We start from the raw sequence: 23,157 nt of genomic DNA, 5'->3' as shown, positions 1-23,157 counted from the left end.
GGAAAAGGATTGACCTTTTCCAGGCCCGTGGCTGTTATTAGGTTTTCCAGATTTGCTGACGTCTTGAGTGCAGCACCTTGATACCATTGTCTTTTAGGATTTTAAGTAGCTCTGCTGGAATTCCATCATCTTACTTGATTTCACACTCCTGAATGTCTGGCTCTGGGAAGGTGAAGGGTGCTTATCTGGGTCGTTTAGGCCTTTTTTTTCTACACCTCTATATATTCTTTCCATCGCATCTTGATCTCTTCTGCTTCTTTTCGGCCTTTACGGTTTCTGTCCTTTTTTGTGCCTATCTTTGGATGAAATGTTCTTTGGATATTTCCGGTTTTCTTGAAGAGAGCTCTAGTCTTTCCCCTTCTGTTGTTTTCTTCTATTCCTTTGCATTGTTTATTGAAGAAGCCCTGCTTGTCTCTCCTTGCTATTCTCTGGAACTCTGCACTTAGTTGGGGTACCTTTGCGTTTTCGTCAAGCTTTTTGCTTCTCTCCTTTCCACAGCTATGTGTAAACCCTCCTCAGACAATCACTTTGCCTTCGTGCTTTTATTTTTCTTTGGGATGGGTTTGTTCGCTGTACAATATTTTGGATCTCCTTCCACAGTACTTGAGGCACTCTGTTTACTAGATCTAAACCCTTGAAACGATTTGTCACCTCCACCGCATCTTCAGAGGGGATTTGATTCAAGTTGTACCTGGCTGGCCTAGTGGTTCTGCCCTCTACCCACACCCCACTCTGCCCCGTTTAGTTTAAGCCTGCATTTTTTCCATGAGAAGCTGATGATCTGATGATGATCCACAGTCAACTCCGGGTCTTGTTTTTGCAGACCGTATACAGCTTCTCCCCCTTGATTGCTCCCAAGAATATTATCAATCTGACATCAGCATAGACCATTTGGTGACATCCTCCTGTAAAGTCGTCTCTCGTGCTGTTTTAAAAGGATATTTGGTATGACCAGTGCATTCTCTTGGCAGAATTTGATTAGTCTGGGCCCTGCTTCATTTTGTACTCCAAGGTCCAACTTGCCTGTCACTCCAGGTACCTCTTGACTTCCTGCTTTTGCATTCCAGTCCCCTGAGATGATAAGGACATCTTTCATTTGGTGTTAGTTCTACAAGGTCGTGTAGGTCTTCATAGAACTGATTAATTTCAGCTTCTTCAGCATCAGCATTTGGGGCAGAGACTTCAGTAAAGTGAATGGTTTGCCTTGGAAATGAACTGAGCTCATTCTGTCATTTTGGAGGTTGCACCCAAGTACTGCATTTCGGACTCTTTAGTGGATTACGAGGGCTCCTCCATTTCTCCTATGGGATTCTTGCCCACTGTAGTAGATATAATGACCATCCCAGTTAAATTTGCTCATCCCACTCCATTTTAGTTCCCTGAATCCTAAGACACTGAGGTTTACTCTTCCTCTGTCCTGCTTGACCCCATCCAACTTACCTTGATTCACGGACATAACATTCCAGGTTCCTATGCAGTGACATTCTTTACAGCATCAGATCTTTACTTTCATCTCCAGACACATCCCTAGCTGAACTTCATTTCTGTTTTCGTCCAGCCACTTTATGATTGCTGGAGTCATTGTTGCAGCTTGGTTAGGCGGCTGTTGCTACAGCCTGCTCCTCTGGAGCAGGCCCTGCAGCAGAGATTTGCTGGGTCTTGCCTGGGTTGACAGGTTTGGATACAGCAGGAGAAACAAGAGCCACTGGGTTCAGGTCTCAATTTCGCTAATTTGAGATGCCTGCTAGATTCCTAGGTGGAGAGAACATGAGGGTAGTTGGAGGCTTGAATCAGGTCAGGTCAGGGCAGAACGTGCAATTCTGAGAATATAGATGTATTCATGGGTTTGGATTCAAAGCAGTAGGTCTCATAAGTTAGGCGAAGTGGGGAACGAGGGAAGCTGCTGGCAAGTGATTGCTGACCAGGGATGCTGCTAAATCTTCTGCAGTGCACAGAACAATCCCCACGACAGAGAATTATGCAGCCGCGAAGGCAGTAGTGCGAACGTTCAGAGACCATGGCCAGGAGCATAAAGAAAGAGTGAGAGGCCTGATCCACTTGCCCGTGTTGTTGTTGCTTAGTCCTGTCTGACTCTTTGCAACCCCATGGACTGTAGCCCCCAGGCTCCTCTGTCCATGGGACTTTCCAGGCAAGAATACTGGAGTGGGTTGCCATTTCCTTCTCCAGGTGACCTTCCCAACCCAGGGATCGAACCTGTGTCTCTTGCTTTGGCAGGCGGGTTCTTTGCCATCAGGGAAGCCCACTGTGCATGTAGGCATTAGGAAAAGTGAGCAGAGGAGGCTGAGAAAGGAGCAGGAGACAAGCAGAGAAGAAATACTTGGGGTGTGCTATCCGGAGCCCTTTGAATATACCAGGTTTTATGGAGGGACAGGAAGCCACTAGTGTGGAGTGATCTTCCAGCCTGAAGACACAGACTCTGGTGGTCAGTGCCCTCTGGGCTCATCTTGTCCTGTGATGCCATTTTCAGAGGGAGGAACTGAGAACTGGAGAGGGGGCCCCAGGGATGGGGTTGTAGAGACAGAGGTGGTGGAGTTGGAGTGAGTCTCTGTCCCCACTGAGGCTGAGGCCTTGTTTATCACAGTCACCTGGTCTTGCAACCCAGAAGTGATGGGACAGTGGCTTGAGGGGCTCCAGCTCAGGTTGGCTGGTGGGAGCTCCTTATTTGAACATGCAAGGACCAGTCTGGGCCCCTCAGGTTCACTCCTAGTTCTCAGCAGTGTGGTTTGCTTTCTCACACTCTCCTCCCGCCTCCACACCCTCAAAAAGAAAGCTGTACAGAAGCATTCTCACGGTCACCCTTCCTCTTTGCCAGTCATGTGTGGCAGTTCTGCATTCTATTTGTTTTGTCCTGGTGTTTACTTGCATCTGCACAGGTGTTAAGATTCCTGGATTCTCCAAAAAGTGAACTTTACTCTCTGTATGGGAAAACTATTAAAAAAAAAATATACAGTAACCTTCAAGGTAAGGTAATATCCCCTTTGCACAGAGAAATAAAGTTACCTACCCAGGATCACACATGGCTTGTGGTCGAGTTTTGCCTTTAGATTTGGGTCTGTCTGCCATGTAGCTTTTTAACCAAGACAAATGATCTGCAATGCTGCAGGACAGGGCATCTTTTCACTTTCACGAGCTCTCACCACTTGCTGCTGTAGGGTTCGTTGGCCCAGCTGTACGAATCAAGGGTCAGATAAGGATTTGGATGGCAATGGAATGAAGCACAAAGTACTTTTTTTTTCAAGGAGGCAGCTCCTACCCATTGAATTTGTGCTGTCCAACCCTGAATTTTCAAGAAAAACAGAAATCCTCAGACCTGAAAACTTTCTTCTTGTTTATTCTTCCACTGTCAATGTCACCAGCCTCCTTGCTTTTCTCTGCAGAAAGCAAGACTTTGGAAGCCAGGCATTCTTTGAGGTCTTGGATGCAGGTCTGGGTACCCCAGTTTTCCAGTTGTTGTCTTGATTTTTCCTTTTTTTTCTTAGAGTGAATGAGGTGAGAAAGATATCTGCTTTACTGACTGACAAGAGCATCTTCCAGGGTGTCTTGTCTAAAGATATTATTCGTTTGAAGGAGCCAGTAACTTGTGCCTCCTGCAAGACCATTCTTTATAGTCTGCCTGTGTCTTTTGAATAAAGGAGTTTTTTTTTTTTTTTTAACTTATAAAGGAGTGTTTATATTTTTGTTTTAAAACTTTTTGGAGGTGGGGTGTGACTCATGGCATCTTAGCTCCCTGACCAGAGATGGAACCCGTGCCCCCTGTAGTGAAAGCGTGGTCTTAATCAATGACCACATAGGAAGTGCCCTTAAAACATTTTGCTTTGATGGCTGTTTCTTTTATGGCTGGAGCCTTAGGTAGTGGGATTTTAGTCCATCATACATCAAAGCTGGCTTGGCTGTTCGTTAGTGTGTTCTGATTTTTGAGGAATCACATAATTGAAGAAAAAAATGTTTTTCTATGTAATGAATGCACAGGGAACAAGAAGTCAAGGTAGGATCCCATGGTCTGTAGCCTGCCAGGCTCTTCTGTCCAGGGAATTCTTAAGAGAAGAATACTGGCATAGATTGCCATCCCCTTCTCCAAGTCAAAGTACCGAAAGATGATTAATGAAAAGCCAGTCTATACCTGTAACCTCTGATCACCTGTTCCTCTTTATCACTCCCCACCTGTGAAAATAATAGTGTGACCAGTGTTGGCGCCTTTTATTTTTTTGGTCCATCCTCTTTCCTTGTTGGCTCTATTTAGTCTCCTTGGAAAGCTCTTTTCGACCTCAGTCTGGGTGATCTGGGCCCCACTTAACAATGTCTAGATTATGACCAACCTTGATAGTATATTAAAAAGCAGAGACATTACTTTGCCAACCAAGGTCTGTCTAGTCAAGGCAATGGTTTTTCCCGTGGTCATGTATGGAGGTGAGAGTTGGACTGTGAAGAAGTCTGATCGCCGAAGGATCGATGCTTTTGAACTGTGGTGTTGGAGAAGACTCTTGAGAGTCCCTTATACTGCAAGGAGATCCAACCAGTCCATTCTAAGGGAGATCAATCCTGGATGTTCATTGGAGGGACTGATGCTAAAGCTGAAACTGCAATACTTTGGCCACCTCATGCGACGACTTGACTCACTGGAGAAGACTCTGATGCTGGGAAAGGTTTGGGGCGGGAGGAGAAGGGGACGACCGAGAATGAGATGGCTGGATGGCATCACTGACTCTGTGGACATGGGTTTGAGTGTACTCCGGGAGTTGGTGATGGACAGGGAGGCCTGGCGTGCTGTGATTCATGGGGTCGCGGAGAGTCGGACACGACTGAGCGACTGAACTGTACTGAGACAGTTTTAACTCTGTGCGACCCCATTAGATGGCGGCCCACCAGGATCCCCCATCCCTGGGATTCTCCAGACACTTTTGAACAGGGAGTCCAGGGGAGGGCTGCACCGTGTGTCTCATGTGGGATCTTAATTCCCAGGGATCAAACCTGTGCTTCCTCAGTTGGAAGATGGAGTCTTAACCACTGAACCACCAGGGAATCCCCTGGACCCTTTATTGTCCCAGGGATGTGAGTGCTACTGCCATCTAGTGGGTGGAGGTCATGATTGCTGTCAAACATTTTGCAGTGCCAGAACTGCTCCTGGCCATTTACTCCCACCTGCAAGGCACTATGTCCACACTGAGAAGCCCAAGAACACATATATTAGTATCTGCATTTCCTTTCCTCCTTTTCTCCCCTACACCAGCGCTAATGTCCTTTACTATTTTCCTTTTCATTAAACAGATGGGCTTTCCATTTCACTGCACACAGAGCTATCACGCTGTTATTTTAGTGGCTGTATTTTCTTCCCTTTAAAGGTGAATGGTAACTTATTCATCCAGGCACTTTACGTATTGAGTAGTTCTCTATTTTTGCTGTTGGAAACAGCTGCGATGAAGACCCTTCTGCCCAGGTGGGAGTGAATCCACAGGATATGGTCCTAGAAGTGGAGCCGTGGGCCACAGGCTCTGTGCTGCTGATATTTGGAGAGATATTGCCAGATTGCCCTCTGAAGGGTGGTTCTGATTTATGTTCCCATCAGCAAGGTAAGGTTGGTGCCTCATTTCTCCAAAGTGGGTGTGTTTCTTTCTTTCCTTCTTTCTTTTAGTCCCTGGTTTGCATTTATAGCCTAAGCTGTCTTCCTATCATCTGAGAAGTTTAAATGTTGACAGCCAGGTTGGATCCTGCAGATATTCCCGATATAGAAGGGCAGAAGGAGTCCTGATAATCTCAGTTCAGTTCAGTTCAGTCGCTCAGTCGTGTCTGACTCTTTGCGACCCCATGAATCACAGCACGCCAGGCTTCCCTGTCCAGCACCAACTCCCGGAGTTCACGCAAACTCATGTCCATAGAGTCGGTGATGCCATGCAGCCATCTCATTCTCTGTCATCCCCTTCTCCTCCCGCTCCCAATCCTTCCCACCGTCAGAGTCTTTTCCAGTGAGTCAACTCGTCGCATGAGGTGGCCAAAGTATTGCTGTTTCAGCTTTAGCATCAGTCCCTCCAATGAACACCCAGGATTGATCTCCTCTAGAATGGACTGATTGGATCTCTTACAGTCCAAGGGACTCTCAAGAGTCTTCTCCAGCACCACAGTTTAAAAGCATCAATTCTTCGGCGATCAGCCTTCTTCATAGTCCAACTCTCACGTCCATACATGGCCACGGGAAAAACCATAGCCTTGACCAGACGGACCTTTGTTGGCAAAGTAATGTCTCTGCTTTTTAATATACTATCTAGGTTGGTCATGACTTTCCTTCCAAGGAGTAAGCGTCTTTTAATTTCATGGCTGTAATCAGCATCTGCAGTGATTTTGGAGCCCCCCAAAAATAAAGTCTGACACTGTCTGCACAAGCTGCTAGGAGCCAAATGAGAAAGAGAAGCTCATCTTTTTCTCTCTGTGGAGGACAGTTGAGTCCATACACTGTTGAAAGTTTGTGACACTCAACTCCTAAAGGTCCATTCCCAGGGACCCTAGAGCAGTCCCCTCCCTGGCTTTTGGTGGTTTCTCATTAGAATAAACATTACAATAGCACGTTGACCCCATATTTTGTGAAAAGAAGTGCTTTATTTTTCATTCCTCTTGATTATGAATATTCAGTTTTTAGGCTAAAATTAAGACATTGCACTTACTGTAGACACACATGGGTAGGCCACATGCACTCTAGGCTTTCCAGGTGGCTTCGTGATAAAGACTCCGCCTGCCAATGCCAGAGACGTGGGTTAGATTCCTGGGTCAAGAAGATCCCCCTGGAGAAGGAAATGGCAATCCATTCCAATATTCCAGCCTGGGAGGTCTCATGGACAGAGAAGCCTGGCGGGATGCACTCCATGTGGTTGCAAAGAATCAGACATGACTGAGCACACATGCAAGAACGAAAGCAAAACCAAACAAACAAAAGATGCAGTGTAGACACACACAGGTACACACGCATGCTCATACTTGATTATTTTGGTGATGTGTAGATCTGTTTGTATGAACCCCAAGGTTTCATACAAGGTGCACAAGGGTTAAGACAAATCATGAGGCATTTTCTTTACTCACAGACAACATCTGTGTAATACAGGGCTTACAGCCTTACTGGCCAATTGGAAACACCCGAGGAACCTTTTTAAGGCCACCACTCAGGCCTTCCCTCATGCCTGTGAAGTCAGTCTCTGGAGGTGGGGCCAAGTAGTCAGGGTTATTTTTCTAAACCTCTGGACTGGACAGGGAGCGATTTCAATGTTAAGGCATGGTTAGCAGTCAGGGGCTGGCCCACATTCCAACCTGTGGACCAAATCTGGCCCCCAACTTGTTTTTGTAAATAAAGTTTTATTGGAATGCAGTATTTCACGCATTATGTTATGGCACTTTTGGAGTAGAGGCTATACTCCTGCAAAGGTTCATTTACTCTGTGGCTCTTTATGGAAAAAATTGGTTGAACCCTACCTGATATGGTCAGTTGTGTTTTTCGGTAACAGATGTGTGGAATCTGTTAACCACATAGGAATGTTGTAGAGAACAGGATGTCCTGCTGTAACACGGGCAACACCACCATCTCCTGCTACTCCACTTCATGGGAAGTATTTTTGTGTGATAACTTCTTTTCTAACTTTATGCATGAAATGGCTGCCTGTGTTTTCCCTTTGGAATGCAGTGGTTCCTCATTTCTGAGAGCAGAAATGATGAGATGGGCCTCCTGTCTTTCTCCTTTTACTGTCATGTTCTCATTTCAGCTGCTGTTTAGTTTGATCTTCCTCTTTTCTATGTTCCTCAGTCCTCCTCCTCCTAGTTTTTTTTTATTATTATTTGCTCTTTGATCCCTCTTTCGTGGTGTCTGTTCACTTCGAAAAATGCCTCTCCCGTAAAATTGAATGAATATTCTTCCCCCTCTAAAGGAGTTGAGCATTCAGCCATTCTCCTTGCAAGCATCTTCATTCCTAGCCCTGAGAGGCTCTCTGAAGGGCCCCAGATCAATATGTGCACACACACCAGACAAAGACATGCATGCACGTGTGCACACTCGGGTCAGTTTTCGTAGAGCGATTTCTTTAATGACAGGATGCTTTCCCAGTGTGCTGTGAAAACTCCCTTTTGAAATCTCCCTGGTGGCCAACCCCTTGGGACAGAGCCATTCCTAATCTTCCCTCATTATGGTGATAAATGAAGTTTGAGCGATTTGTGGCTCCAGTCTTCTATGAGTGTGTTGGATGGGGCTTTGGGGTGACTACGTGTGGCCCCTTAAAAGAGTAAATCACTGGTGTGTGGTATTAGGAGCAGCCCCCCTTCTTGGGTGCTGGGCGGAGTGCAATGTTCACGTTAAGTGGGAGAATGAAGGCTTTGGAGGAGCCCTGCGGTCCAGCACTCGGTCTGTATCTTGGTCTTTGTACCAGGTTGGTGGTTGGAGGTGACATTCTGGGTGGGGGTAGCAAAGAGATGGGAGAAGTCGGATAGTGAGCTGATAGCCAGTGGAACCAGCTCAGAGGAGGCTGATCTTTATTCTTGATGGATCCTTGAGGGATCCTACATCCTTTCTGACCTGCTTTCGGGGATCAGTCAGGGGAACTTGGCACCCCTTATCAGACCCCAAGCGCGTTCGGGTCTATTGGAGGTGATGTCAGGATGAAAGACCGTGCTTCCTGCCTGCAGAGTCTCTCACTGTTTTCTGGGCCTTTGCTACTTCCACCATTTTGTCCCCTTGTTATGTTCTGGGGATCTCCATCCTAGGTGTTCATTGGAAGGACTGATGCTAAAACTGAAACTCCAATACTTTGGCCACCTCATGCGACGAGTTGACTCACTGGAAAAGAGTCTGATGCTGGGAGGGATTGGGGGCAGGAGGAGACGGGGATGACAGAGAATGAGATGGCTGGGTGGCATTGCCGACTCGATGGACATGAGTTTGAGTGAACTCCGGGAGCTGGTGCTGGACAGGGAGGCCTGGCGTGCTGTGATTCATGGGGTCGCAAAGAGTCAGACACGACTGAGCGACTGAACTGAACTGAACTGAGAGGTGGCAGCAGAGGAGGTGGGGAAGGAATTCAAGAAATGCATGCTCATGGAGCCTTGGGAATCTGGGCCAACTTGGTCAAACAAAGACCCAGCAGACATGGGGGTTGGGGTGGTGGTAGGGGCAGGCAGGACCTTCGGACCTGAGTCATTAAGCAGAGGTCTTTGCCCGCAGTTGGTGTGAGGAGGAGTTGACATCTTACCTGAGCAAGAAGACACAGGTTCCTGTCCAAGACTAATCGGTCCCCATTCCTCAGATAGATACCAGGAGCCAAAGGGAGGTACAGCACACCAGCTGGAGTGTCTGCCTGTCTTGTTTTCCCTTTCTTTAAATATTTATTTGGTTAGGCGGGGTCTTATTTGTGAGACGCGCGACCTTTGACCTTCATTGGTGGCATGTGAACTATTAGCCGGGGCAAGTGGAATCTAGTTCCCTGCCTAGAAATCCAACCTGGGCCCCCTGCATTGGGAGTATGGAGTTTAACCTCTGTACCACCAGGGAAGTTCCTATTTTCCCTTTCTTTAATTTGACCTCCAGACAAGGTTGACGAAGAATGAATTCTCTAGGTAAATGAGGAGTTGGGGTCCCCAACTTTATCAGTGAGGCTTTATCTCTGCGAGGCTCAGCACCTCTCTAGGCTACAAGCCCATGCTGATCTGAGCCTGAAGTTCAAAGCAAAGTGGCCAGACTCAGTGTGTCATTTTTCTGCTATTGTTGAAGTTGAACGTAGTGTAATCTTTGGCTATGGAGGATCCACAGTGATGCTGAGCTTCATGGAAACCAACCATCTGGCTGGGGTTGTGCATTTTCCATACTGAAAGTGACCCAGGCGATAGTTCAGTAGAAACCCGCCAAATGTTCTCTCAGCCTCTTATGTCCAAGTTAGCCCAGGCTGTCGAGTAGATAATATTGTTGGGGTAAACGATAGAGATATTTAAGGGTTTCTCCTCCTGGGCTCAAAAAGGTGTTTTCTAGAAGAAGCCAAGTGATGAGCGTTATTCGCTATTTCCCTCCAGTGCCTGATCTCACGAGGGGGTGGTGGTGTCTTCAAGACTGAAGCAAGGCCGAGATGGACCTGATGGATCTGGCTGAGTCTGTCCAGCTACAGTCTGCTCCTGTCTCTCTCCTCTCCCCCAAGGGGCAGATTCACAGCAGATTCCAGCTAAATCTTGGCAAGACGATAGAGAGTTGCAAAGCACAAAGAGGTGTGTGTCTTGGTTCGCTTATATGATTATCACCATCATTACTGTCTTTAGGGGTACCACCTGGTGGAAATGAAAGCCCAATCCCAGCTCCTTTTTTAGCAGCAGTTTTACCTTTGGCGCGTTTGGTCAACCAAAAAATATTTCTCCTGGCAGAATATTTCAGACTTGCTAGTTAACTGTTCAGAGGGTATTTTGAGTTTGTCAGAGTACGATCTTTGAGAGTGGCAGCCTGCTGACTCGAGGTGCCAGTTGTAAGAAAATTTGGAAGCAGAAAGAGCCTCCTGAGTTTTACAGTGTGCTTCTCTGCAGACGGCAGTGTCTTCATTTCAGGGTCACATGTATCCCACAGTTGTCCAATGTGTCCAACACAAACCTTTCCCCTCCATGCTGGGCCACGCCCCTGCCCCACTCCTTCCCCTGGCAAATACATCCTGCTTCTGTATCTGTTGCCTCCTTTCCTCGTCCCCATGCTGCCTGCCGTTTTACACTGCCTACCCGAAACCTATCCTTAAGGCTGAGCTTGGGCATCACCTCCTCCAGGAAGTCTTCCTTGACTGCCCTCCCTGTCTGCCCACCTCCTGGGGGTACTTCATGGTTCCAAAACATCTGTGGTCCCTTTGTGTGTGTGGGTATCCTTCCCAATCTAGACTGGAAGCTCCATGAGGGCAGAGAGGTTTGTCTTATAAAGATCTTATAAAGACTTGCCCTCTCCAAGATACTTGGTCTTATACACTTAGTAATGCTCTAGAATGTTTGTTGACGAGGTAAATAAAGTCAGGAGGGCATTTGTAAGGAAATAGGAGCTGGCTGGGTCTCAGTAGAGAAAGCCAGTCCAAGGTGAGGTTTCTTTGTCACTGGGTGCTCTGGGAGTCACCCAGGCTGTCTAACAAAAGCATTCCTTCCTAGGTCGCCCATTTGGTTAGGACATTGAGTGACGTGGATGAAATTTTGCAGTTCGTAGTCTTCTTGGGTTCTTGCAGGCAGCTGGTCTAGGTCCTCGGTTTGTTATTGTTAATAAGGATTTACGGAGGACTTCGTATGCCCCTTGCACTGTGCGTAGATGGTCCTGGAAGGTTGATACTGTTATCGAACCCATTGTCCAGGGGAAGAAACGGAGGCTCAGAGAGGTAGCTCCCTCGTTGAGGGTCACACAACTAATAGAAGCAGAGGAGCAGGATCCGAATTCACCTCCTTTGGGCTCCAGTATCCACGCGTGTGTGGCCATGCTTGTCATTCTGTTGTCCAACCTTTAATTACCAACTGCACAAGCCCTGACATCCAGAAATTAAACCAGATTTGGTTTTTAGATTCTTCCAATTTGAGCCCTGGAAGAGGTGGATGTAGTTCACTCCTGATCCTGCTGGGCTGTTTGTGGGTAACCTTTTACGATTTTCTCTTCCATGATCCCATCATGGCAACCATTGCTCTAGAAGGAAGATGATACAGAGTTGATGGGGATTTCCTCTTTTCGAAAGTGTAGGGTATCGGATTATTGACCAGCAGATGGATGACACTCACTACAGGGAGCAGAAAACATAAATGGTTAAATGAAATTATTGTTAGAAATAGAATTTTGCCCATTTTTGCTTGTATATGGAGGACACTCCTGGTGTTTTACCATTTTTCCTTTTGCTTGAGACATGGAAATGGGTGACTTTCCTCTGGACTCAAATACAAGTAGAAAAATAGTAGAAGCACAGTAGCGGTTGACTCTGCTTCAGGGCAGGGAGCCAGATGGGGGCTGGGCAGCTGGGCCACCTGGAGACAGTGCTCCCCCAACTGAAAGGGGCCAGTATTTCTCAGCCCAAGCCAGTCTTGCAGGCAAGTGACCCAGAATGGCCAGGTCTTCTTCCCTTTCAGACAAGCCTAACATCTTATTTTCTGTGTGAAACTTCCCGATTTGTGAATTGGCCAGCACATGCTAAGTTTAAAACAACAAATTACAAAATACTGGAGCACATTGGGTCAAAACATTGCTTCCTAAATAACACGCCTGCTTGCCCCATGTGGCTCATGTGCTGTGAGTTTGCATCACCTGCTTTAAAGCTTGGCTTGTTTCTTTGATAAAAAAAACTTAATGCTTTGGGAATTTGTGGGAAGAGCCCGTGTCTCTGGCCTTGTCTCTCTGTCTCGGTTTTCTTTGTGTCCCAGGACAAGTGATTTCTCAGGGCCTCTTTCCCCCTCCCCCAATCTGTAAAATAGAAGCACAAGCTGGAATCAAGATTGCTGGGAGAAATATCAATAACCTCATATATGCAGATGACACTACTCTTATGGCAGAAAGTGAAGAGGATCTAAAGAGCCTCTTGATGAAAGTGAAAGAGGAGAGTGAAGAAGTTGCTCAACATTTGGAAAACTAAGATCATGGCATCCGGTCCCATTACTTCATGGCAAATAGATGGGGAAACAGTGGAAACAGTGGCTGACTTTATTTTGGGGGGCTCCAAAATCACTGCAGATGGTGACTGCAGCCATGAAATTCAAAGACACTTACTCCTTGGAAGGGAAGTTATGACCAACCTAGACAGCATATTAAAAAGCAGAGACATTACTGTGACCACAAAGGTCCAACTAGTCAAGGCTATGGTTTTTCCCAGTGATCATGTATGCACGTGAGAGTTGGACTATAAAGAAAGCTGAGCACCAAAGAATTGATGCTTTTGAACTGTGGTGTTGGAGAAGACTCTTGAGAGTCCCTTGGACTGCAGGGAGATCCAACCAGTCCATCCTCAAGGAGATCAGTCCTGGGTGTTCATTGGAAGGACTGATGTTGAAGCTGAAACTCCAGTTCTTTGGCCACCTGATGCGAAGAGCTGACTCATTTGAAAAGACCCTGATGCTGGGAAAGATTGACGGCAGGAGGAGAAAGGGACAACAGAGGATGAAATGGTTGGATGGCACCACCCAACTCAATGGACATGGGTTGGGGTGAACTCTGGGGGTGGTGATAGACAGGGAGGCTGGGCATGCTGCGGTTCATGGGGTCACAAAGAGTCGGACATGACTGAGCGACTGAAGTGAAGTGAACTGAACTGAACTGAAAATGGATCAGTTTTACCAACTCCTGTGTAGCATTCACTTCCATTCCTCCCATTCTCTGTGTCCCAGTGTGCTATGTGTGCGGCCAAGATTTAGCTATGGATAAATTAGGAATTCATGTGGTTTGGCCCCATGTCATCTTTGAATGTCAGTAACTGAAACCCTCTCCAGGAAAGTTCCATTTGTCACGTGTAGTCAGATGCAACTTAAGTCTACTGCTAACCCCACCAGGCCAGTGTGATGTGATGTGTGGTTTGTTTGTTTGTTTGTTTTTTAATTCTAGCAGTGAGCATGGAAAATATTTGTGGGTTTTTGGTCCTGCTCTTTATTCTGTGACTACGCCACATGCTGGGTTTTTTTTTTTTTTTTTTTTTGGTTGGTTGGTTTAATTTGGGCATGCTTGAATTCTCAGAATATGTTTATATGGCTGTCAAGCACAGTGATTCAGGGGAGTATGAGAAGTCAGATAGTAGCAGAAGTGACTCTATCAGTGATGAGAAGCAGAGGTCCGAGAATGAGCCAGAAGGTGCTGAAGACAAAGAGGGGGCTCAGATGGGCAAAAAGCCATCTGCTGTCAATAGAAAAGCCCAAACTGCTGAAGCCAGTGGAGATGGAAGAGGAGCTGAAAGCATGTCACCAGCCAGTGAGAAAGTGGACCCAAGATCAGTCTAGGAGAAGACGAGCCCCCAGCTTGAGAAGGACTTTTCAGACAATGCAAAACCCTTGCCTCATCCCACAAAGGATAAGCTGAAGGGAAAGAATTGACGGAATCCTCAACAGTACATTTGGACCTGGACTCCAACACAAAGAGCGGACTTGACATAAATTTAGGAAAAGACCATTCTGCATAGGAGGGTCAAAAACCTAGGAAGGAAGCCAAAGAACGGTCTCCCAAGCAGGAGGATGAGTGGCTGTACCAGTTTCTAGTTTCTTGATTTGGTTTTAGAATGTCATCTTGCCATTTGTAGTATCACGTGTCATGTCACTTTCTGACATCATGAAGTGTGGCACAACAAAGCTTGGATTAGCTCCTGGTCACCTAACTAGTTACTGAGCAGGAGAAGGAATTAAGCTGTGCCCCGGCGGCGCAGACGCGACGCGAGAGACGCCGGCCCCGGCGGCGCAGACGCGACGCGAGAGACGCCGGCCCCGGCGCAACGAGCCACGCAAAGAGGTGCGGCCGTGAGGGGCTACCCCACGCCTGAGGCCAGGGCCGGTGGCAGAGAGGAGCTACCCCACGTCCAACAGGCGGTGGCTGCGCGGGCGCAGGAGGGCCGAGAGGAGCTACTCCGCGTTCAAGGTCAGGAGGGGCGGCCTCGAGGAGATACCCCTCACCCAAGGTAAGGTACAGCGGCTGCACTTTGCTGGAGCGGCTGTGAAGAGATTTTCCACTACCGAGGTAAGAGAAACCGAAATAAGACGGTAGGTATTGCTAGGGGGCACCAGAGGGCGGACAGACTGATATCATAATCACAGGAAACTAGCCAATCTGATCACATGGACCACAGCCGAATGTGGTCCTCTGGAGAAGGGAATGGCAAACCACTTCAGTATACTTGCCTTGAGAACCCCATGAACAGTAACAAAGGGCAAAATGATAGGATACTGAATGAGGAATTCCCCAGGTCAGTAGGTGCCCAGTATGCTACTGGAGCTCAGTGGAGAAATAACTATAGAAGGAATAAAGGGATGGAGCAAAAGCAAAACCAGAACCCAGTTGTGGATGTGACCAGTGATAGAAGCAAGGTCCGGTGCTGTAAAGAGCAGTATTGCATAGGAACCTGGAATGTTAGGTCCATGAATCAAGGCAAATTGGAAGTGGTCAAACAGGAGATGGCAAGAGTGAACGTTGACATTCTAGGAATCAGTGAATTAAAATGGACTGGAATGGGTGAATTTAACTCAGACGACCATTATATCTACTACTGTGGGCAGGAATCCCTTAGAAGAAATGGAGTAGCCATCATGGTCAACAAAAGAATCCGAAATGCAGTACTTGGATGCAATCTTAAAAATGACAGGATGATTTCTGTTCGTTTCCAAGGCAAACCATTCAATATTACAGTAATCCAGGCCTATGCCCCAACGAGTAATGCTGAAGAAGCCGAAGTTAATCGGTTCTATGAAGACCTACAAGACCTTTTAGAACTAACACCCAAAAAAGATGTCCTTTTCATTATAGGGGACTGGAATGCAAAAGTAGGAAGTCAAGAAACACCTGGAGTAACTGGCAAATTTGGCCTTGGAGCACGGAATGAAGCAGGGCAAAGGCTAATAGAGTTTTGTCAAGAGAATGCACTGGTCATAGCAAACACCCTCTTCCAACAACACAAGAGAAGACTCTACACATGGACATCACCAGATGGTCAACACCGAAATCAGATTGATTATATTCTTTGCAACCAAAGATGGAGAAGCTGTATACAGTTAGCGAAAACAAGACCAGGAGCTGACTGTGGCTCAGATCATGAACTCCTTATTGCGAAGTTCAGACTTAAATTGAAGAAAGTAGGGAAAACCACTAGACCATTCAGATATGACCTCAATCAAATTCCTTATGATTATACAGTGGAAGTGAGAAATAGATTTAAGGGACTAGATCTGATTGATAGAGTGCCTGATGAACTCTGGATGGAGGTTCGTGACATTGTACAGGAGACAGGGACCAAGACCATCCCCATGGAAAAGAAATGCAAAAGAGCGAAATGGCTGTCTGAGGAGGCCTTACAAATAGCTGTGAAAAGAAGAGAGGCAAAAAGCAAAGGAGAAAAGGAAAGATATAAGCATCTGAATGCAGAGTTCCAAAGAATAGCAAGGAGAGATAAGAAAGCCTTCCTCAGTGATCAATGCAAAGAAATAGAGGAAAACAACAGAATAGGAAAAACAAGAGAGCTCTTCAAGAAAATTAGAGATTCCAAGGGAACATTTCATGCAAAGATGGGCTCGATAAAGGACAGAAATGGTATGGACCTAACAGAAGCAGAAGATATTAAAAAGAGGTGGCAGGAATACACAGAAGAACTGTACAAAAAAGATCTTCACGACCAAGATAGTCACGATAACGTGATCACTGACCTAGAGCCAGACATCTTGGAATGTGAAGTCAAGTGGGCCTTAGAAAGCATCACTAGGAACAAAGCTAGTGGAGGTGATGGAATTCCAGTGGAGCTATTTCAAGTCTTGAAAGATGATGCTGTGAAAGTGCTGCACTCAATATGCCAGCAGATTTGGAAAACTCAGCAGTGGCCACAGGACTGGAAGAGGTCAGTCTTCATTCCAATCCCAAAGAAAGGCAATGCCAAAGAATGCTCAAACTACCGCACAATTGCACTCATCTCACACGCTAGTAAAGTCATGCTCAAAATTCTCCAAGCCAGGCTTCAGCAGTATATAAAGCGTGAACTCCCAGATGTTCAAGCAGGTTTTAGAAAAGGCAGAGGCACCAGAGATCAAATTGCCAACATCCGCTGGATCATGGAGAAAGCAAGAGAGTTTCAGAAAAACATCTATTTCTGCTTTATTGACTATGCCAAAGCCTTTGACTGTGTGGATCACAATAAACTGTGGAACATTCTGAAAGAGATGGGAATCCCAGACCACCTGACCTGCCTCTTGAGAAACCTGTATGCAGGTCAGGAAGCAACTGTTAGAACTGGACATGGAACAACAGACTGGTTCCAAATAGGAAAAGGTGTACGTCAAGGTTGTATATTGTCACCTTGCTTATTTAACTTATATGCAGAGTACATCATGAGGAACGCTGGGCTGGAAGAAGCACAAGCTGGAATCAAGATTGCCGGGAGAAATATCGATAACCTCAGATATGCAGATGACACTACCCTTATGGCAGAAAGTGAAGAGGAACTCAAAAGCCTCTTGATGAAAGTGAAAGAGGAGAGTGAAAAGGTTGGCTTGAAGCTCAACATTCAGAAAACAAAGATCATGGCATCTGGTCCCATCACTTCATGGGAAATAGATGGAAAAACAGTGGAAACAGTGTCAGACTTTATTTTTTTGGGCTCCAAAATCACTACAGATGCTGATTGCAGCCATGAAATTAAAAGACGCTTGCTCCTTGGAAGGAAAGTTATGACCAACCTTGATAGTATATTAAAAAGCAGAGACATTACTTTGCCAACCAAGGTCCGTCTAGTCAAGGCAATGGTTTTTCCCGTGGTCATGTATGGATGTGAGAGTTGGACTGTGAAGAAGGCTGACCGCCGAAGAATCGACGCTTTTGAACTGTGGTGTTGGAGAAGACTCTTGAGAGTCCCTTATACTGCAAGGAGATCCAACCAGTCCATTCTGGAGGAGATCAATCCTGGATGTTCATTGGAGGGACTGATGCTAAAGCTGAAACTGCAATACTTTGGCCACCTCATGCGACGAGTTGACTCACTGGAAAAGACTCTGATGCTGGGAAAGGTTGGGGGCGGGAGGAGAAGGGGACGGCGGAGAATGAGATGGCTGGATGGCATCACGGACTCTGTGGACATGAGTTTGAGTGAACTCCGGGAGTTGGTGATGGACAGGGAGGCCTGGCGTGCTGTGATTCATGGGGTCGTGGAGAGTCGGACACGACTGAGCGACTGAACTGAACTGAACTGCCCACCTTTTACCTTGTTGATACCAAAAGTGATTGATTTTGAGCACAGGGAAAGAAGTCTCTTAGAAAGTAATAGTTGCTTCTAGCAGTCAAGTCATTTTGAACCTAAGCAGTTTCTTTTCCAATATGCCTAAAGTGTTTGTCAATGTGAAGACATTGGACAGGGCTGAAACTGATAAAAGTGTTCGATTCAAAGACCTTGATGAGTTTATTCCCCCTTACCTCCCCTCACGCTGCCCATGCATCTCAAAATACATTTTCTTACTAGAATATAAGACCTTTTGGGTCGGTGGCACCAGGCTGCTGAGTTCCTTAGGCCTCTAGACATCCAAGGGGCAGTGTATGATGTGCACCTGAGCCCGTACTCTGTCATATTTGCATTTAAGTGACATAGGCTTGAGGTGTCTCAACCTTGGCGCTATTGACTTTTTATGCTGGATAATTCTTTGTCCTGGGTATTGAAGGATGTTTATAAAGACCAGTATCCCTGGCCTCTACCAACTGGATGTCAGCAGCATCTACCCAGTGGCAGCCTTCAAAAGTGTCTTGACAAAGCTAAATCTCCCCTAGTTGTGAACTTCTGCCTGAGTCTTAGTAGTTCCCCCTTTGCTGCTATTAGGGACTGAACCAGCAGTGGTTGCTTTCAAACCTGCCACACCCCAGGCATGTTGGCAGACCCCCCAGTGGAATATAGGAGTGATTTGAAGGATATTCAGCCCATTGACGAAGCAGTCAGCGAATTTCTCAGCTGGCTTGGCAAGTCGGTGATGATATGCCCAAGAAAGATAAGCATTAATTAAGGGCCCAGCAGAGACATGGCCTAAGGACAAATCGGAGATTGTAGCCTTAAAACCTCTTGGACTTTCTGAGCTACATAGAGGAATAGCCAGGTTTAATTATGTGGCTCAGTGGTAAAGGATCCACCTGCCGATGCAAGACACAAGAATTTGATCCTTGGATTGGGAAGATCTCCTGTTGAATGAAATGGCAACCTACTCCTGTAGTCTTGCCTGGAGAATTCCATGGACAGAGGAGTCTGGTGGGCTATATAGTCCATGGGGTCACAAAAGAGTTGGACACAACTTAGTGACTAAACAGACAACACACACAGCTTCTGACAGGAGCTATCTTCTCAGTTCTGTGTCCCCTGGGGTTTACTTAGTCTGGCTGCTTAAAGCAGGAGAGGGGGATGGACTTTGAGCATTTTTCCTCTGCGTTTGTATCATTGTGAACTGTTGCAGAACCTCAGTTCCTGCAGTTAATTGAAAGAGGATGGAATATCTCAGTGACACAGGGCAGGAAGAGAGAGAGGCAGTTGAGTCAGTCAGGAAGGAGGGATCACCACCCCATCCCTTAAAATTATGAATGGCATCTGAAACACGCAATTCTGTGTGGATTGTGGTTTGAGGGACCACTCCTGATGCTGTAGAAAGCAACAGGAGTAGCATTTATTCCATGAAGTTTGTGGAATTGTTGGGTCCCAGATGGCAGTGTTCCTATGAATGACACATTTATACTATCCCGCTCTTTCTGAAATAGATCTTTTGTTTGGTTGTGGGTTTTATCACCCCTTCCAGAAAGAATCTGTGATATACTGATAAAATGGAAATGATGACAGTGAGAAAGCTGAAAATAGAATAGTGAGAGATCTGGGGGAAAGTTTGTATACAAAAATAACTATTTCAACCTTCAGAATTAGCAAAGTCAGGCTTCAGTTTTGGCTCCGAGTTTCCTGGCAGTCGAAATGAAAAGGGAAAAACATATGAGTGCTTTAAAAGAACTCGTGTTTCCCCCCTAAATGGAAAAGCATTCCAGTTGATAACATGAAGCTGAGCTTTTCTCACTGGTATCTGAAGGAAGTTTCTCTAGGATCCTCTGAGTGTGTGGGGCTTTCGCAGAGGCTGAAATCCAGAGCCACCTGAGGGTGATTTCGGTCTTGAAGAATCGACTTCACGTCAGACTGCAGTGGAGCATCTTTTCAAAGGTGTGGTTTCACTCATGAGTTTATTAAGTGATGGGTATTTTGGAGAGTGCTTGGTGACCTCCAGCTGATGTTCAGTTACGAGTGCAGCTTATACACAGAATCTGAATCCTCAAACAGAAAGCTGTTTTTTCTAGCTAGAGATCCCAGAGTAGAGGCTAAGGGAACTCACTTCCGGACCTTGGCTACACTTAACCTGTGTCACATCAGTCATTTCCAGCCTTCTCTTAAAAAGTTCTTTTTTAAAGTACAAGACAGTAACCTCAGTCGGATATAAGTAGGCTAGTTGGGTGGGGTCGCTTTTGGAGTGTTGACCTGTAAGAAAGTCACTTCTTTTTGAGACTGCAGGTGATTATATCCTTCCAAATTTTTAGGACAAATGAAATTTCCCATGGCCTTTACTCCCCCTTGCCCCAAGTAAACCATCAGTATCCTTTAGAAATTAGAATGTTGTCGTGTCTAAATTAAAAGCCCCCAAGAGTGTGTCAAGCCTGGAATGTTTTCAGATTGCATACTTCTGTTCTTGTTGTTGTTGTTTGTTTGTCTGTTTGATTTAATTTGGAAAAGAGCTCCGGTGGGACTCTATCAGAGCAGCAACAAGCTACAAAGCCAGCTATCTGCTCTTGCAAGATGAGAGAGAGAAAGGACCTTTTTGTGGTTGTCCTTTGCCCAAGGAGGTATCAGACTAGCTAATCAACAAGAAAAGTACACTTTTTAATCACATGTCAGAAAAGTGAGGCACTAAAGTTGCTTTTTCAGGTGAGAAGCCTTGCCTGTGGCATCTCTGCCTTTTAGAAAGGCCAAGCTCAAAGCCACTTCTGCACCCTCAAGGGGAAGGGGCAGTGGCTGTGACCGATATCTGGAAGGTTGTCCTAGGCAAGGATAGGGGTGTCCTCACTCTAGGTAGAGATCTTCTCCCAGCCCCACCCTGTGTTCTTGCCCAGGACTTTGGCTGAATTCTTCCCCAGAGGAGCAAGAGGGCCAGACAGTTGTGTAACCGCCAAGACAGCCCCACCCCCAGGAAGAAAAGTCAGCCTGTCAGCACTCTTTCCCTTTCACATTCCTTGGTTTTCCCAGACCGACAGTTAACTGAAAATTTCCCCTAGAATAATCAAGAACTCCTGTCTTTTCTGGGTGATAGAAATCTAAAAATGATAGGCATGGAGTCATGCAGCAGAAGCATGCTGGGCCCCTACAAAAGGTGTTGTCATTAAGGGCTTCCTTGGTGGCTCAGATAGTAAAGAATCTGCGTGCAATCCTGGGGGCCCAGATTTCTTTCGCTGGGTCGGGAGGATCCCCTGGGGAAGGAAATGGCAACCCACTCCAGCATTCTTGCCTGGGAAATCCCATGGACAGAGGAGCCTGGCGGGCTACAGTCTATGAGGTTGCAAAAGAGTTGGACACGACTGAGCGACTTCACTTTCAGTCCTTATTAAAAAGAGTTAGATGTCCAGGCACATTGTTTGAGATCAAGGATGCTGACTGGCACCAGTGTTTTTTGTGTGAACCCGAGGGGGTCCTCTCTGGGGGTGCATGTTCATCTCTCCTGTGCCTGGGGCCCCTGCAGTCACAGCTGACTCCCTTCCCCTCACAGATGAATACTCATGTGGTCACCCCTTCTCCGCTGTTCAGTGCTTCTGGCTCTAACCTGCCTTCCAGCCAGCCCTTCTCACTGCCTTTCCTCACGCACCAAAATTCTGTCTATTCCTGGGCATGTCTTGGCTAAAACTGTTCTCCTCCAATTTTCCCTGCTGCCTGTTGAAATCCTGCCCTCCACCCTCATAACTCAGTTCCTCCCAGTAGATACACTCCGAACGGCAGCGTTTTTCAAACTCTAGTCACTTGTATTCATTATTTTTGTCATTCCCAAGACCTGCTTGTACAATTACTGCCTTAATATATTTTTTATCTGGAGCAGCAGCTCTTAAATTGAACTCAATTTTGGACGTAAACTTGACTACAAGGCAGTAGGTAAACAGTATTTTGTGCTCTACATAAAAGATGCACTATGGATAACTGCAGTCAAAATAAAAGCAGGGCTTCTATATTCTCCATAAATACCATTATCCTGGCGATGGGTCTGCCCTTGGTGTGGAGTTCCCTTGAGCGTTAGGTGTCAAGGTACCGAGACCACACTGAGACTATTCTGAAAGGAATTAGAAGAGATGGAAGAAAATACTCTTTTTTTTTTTCTGGGTGATTCATTGTTGTTCAGTGCTTTGGCCTTTGGGAGGCTGTCTGATTCCTTGGGATATGTGCTCTGTAGGTGTCCTGGCCAAGGAAAGGGTTCCTGTTAATGTCCAGATGGACTTTGGCTAAGTCTTTCTCAAAGTGCTGACTGAACTCTAACTTTGTAAAACAAGGTACTTGCAATGATTCTGTTCATCCACTGGGTCATGGACTAGCAGGTGGGCAACTCCAGGCCAGGGGCTGGGTCATGTTGACCTCAGTCCCCCAGAGGCCTTGGCAAGTATCTCAAATGTGAGCAAGCACCTAACCCAAGGAGACTGATGTTTTAAGCTAGAATATGCTGCAGAAGTGGCCTAAGCATATAAAGTGAGAATGTGCTAATTCACGGGGAGGTCCTTGGCATGGTAGCCTGGGATGGTCACCTAGAACTCACTGGCCTAGAGACCCTGCAGGTCAGCCTGAGTCCCGTCTACTTTCTGTTTCGTTTTTTCATGTGTTGGCTTCCTTTGTAGGTAAAGCTCCACCATCCACAACAGCAGGCAGCCAGTCTCCGCCGGAAATGCCGGTCCTCACCTGCTCATCCTCCCAAACTCGCACGGCTGGTGTCATGGCCCCCACCAGCACCACCTGCACGGTCACGGCCCGACCGCTGCTGCTGCCGCAGCCTCCGCCACCACTACCACCAGCACCACGGGTAACCCGGTGAAAAAGCAGAGGCCGATTTTACCAAAGGAGACTGCCCCAGCCGTGCAGCAGCTTCTGTGGAACTCATCAAGTAAGTTTCAAACGTCCTCCCAAAAGTGGCACATGCAGGAGATGCAGCGCCAGCAGCAGCAGAGCCAGCAACAGCAGCCTCAGTCTTCCCAGGGGACGAGATATCAGAAGAGAGAGGCTGTGAAAGGTACCGTGCCTCCCCGCTCTGCTGTCCATGGCACCCGCTCCTTTTTTGCCGCATGGACTGGGGAAAAATCGTCCTTGTTTTATTTATTTAGTTACCCTTGGTTGCCTGGCCACTGTATTCTGGAGGTCTGATACATTCCATTTGGCATTATTCTGAAAAATTATTTTGCAGCTTGTTTTTGTACTTTTCTTTTTTATTTTT

The 23,157-nt window shown here is 46.5% G+C and overlaps 1 pseudogene; it reads left to right on the top strand.

The window, feature by feature from the left end:
* The first annotated feature begins 2,017 nt into the window (after positions 1-2,017).
* The window catches only part of LOC148773134 (MYND-type zinc finger-containing chromatin reader ZMYND8-like), a 31,364-nt pseudogene continuing 10,224 nt past the window's right edge, over positions 2,018-23,157 (top strand).

This window comes from Moschus berezovskii, chromosome Y (assembly GCF_049115385.1).
Source record: "Moschus berezovskii isolate FMDL1 chromosome Y, NW_MosBer_1.0, whole genome shotgun sequence".
Taxonomy (NCBI): Eukaryota; Metazoa; Chordata; class Mammalia; order Artiodactyla; family Moschidae; genus Moschus; species Moschus berezovskii.
The sequence above is the reverse complement of the archived record's forward strand: the minus strand, read 5'-3'. Positions and strand labels throughout refer to the sequence as shown.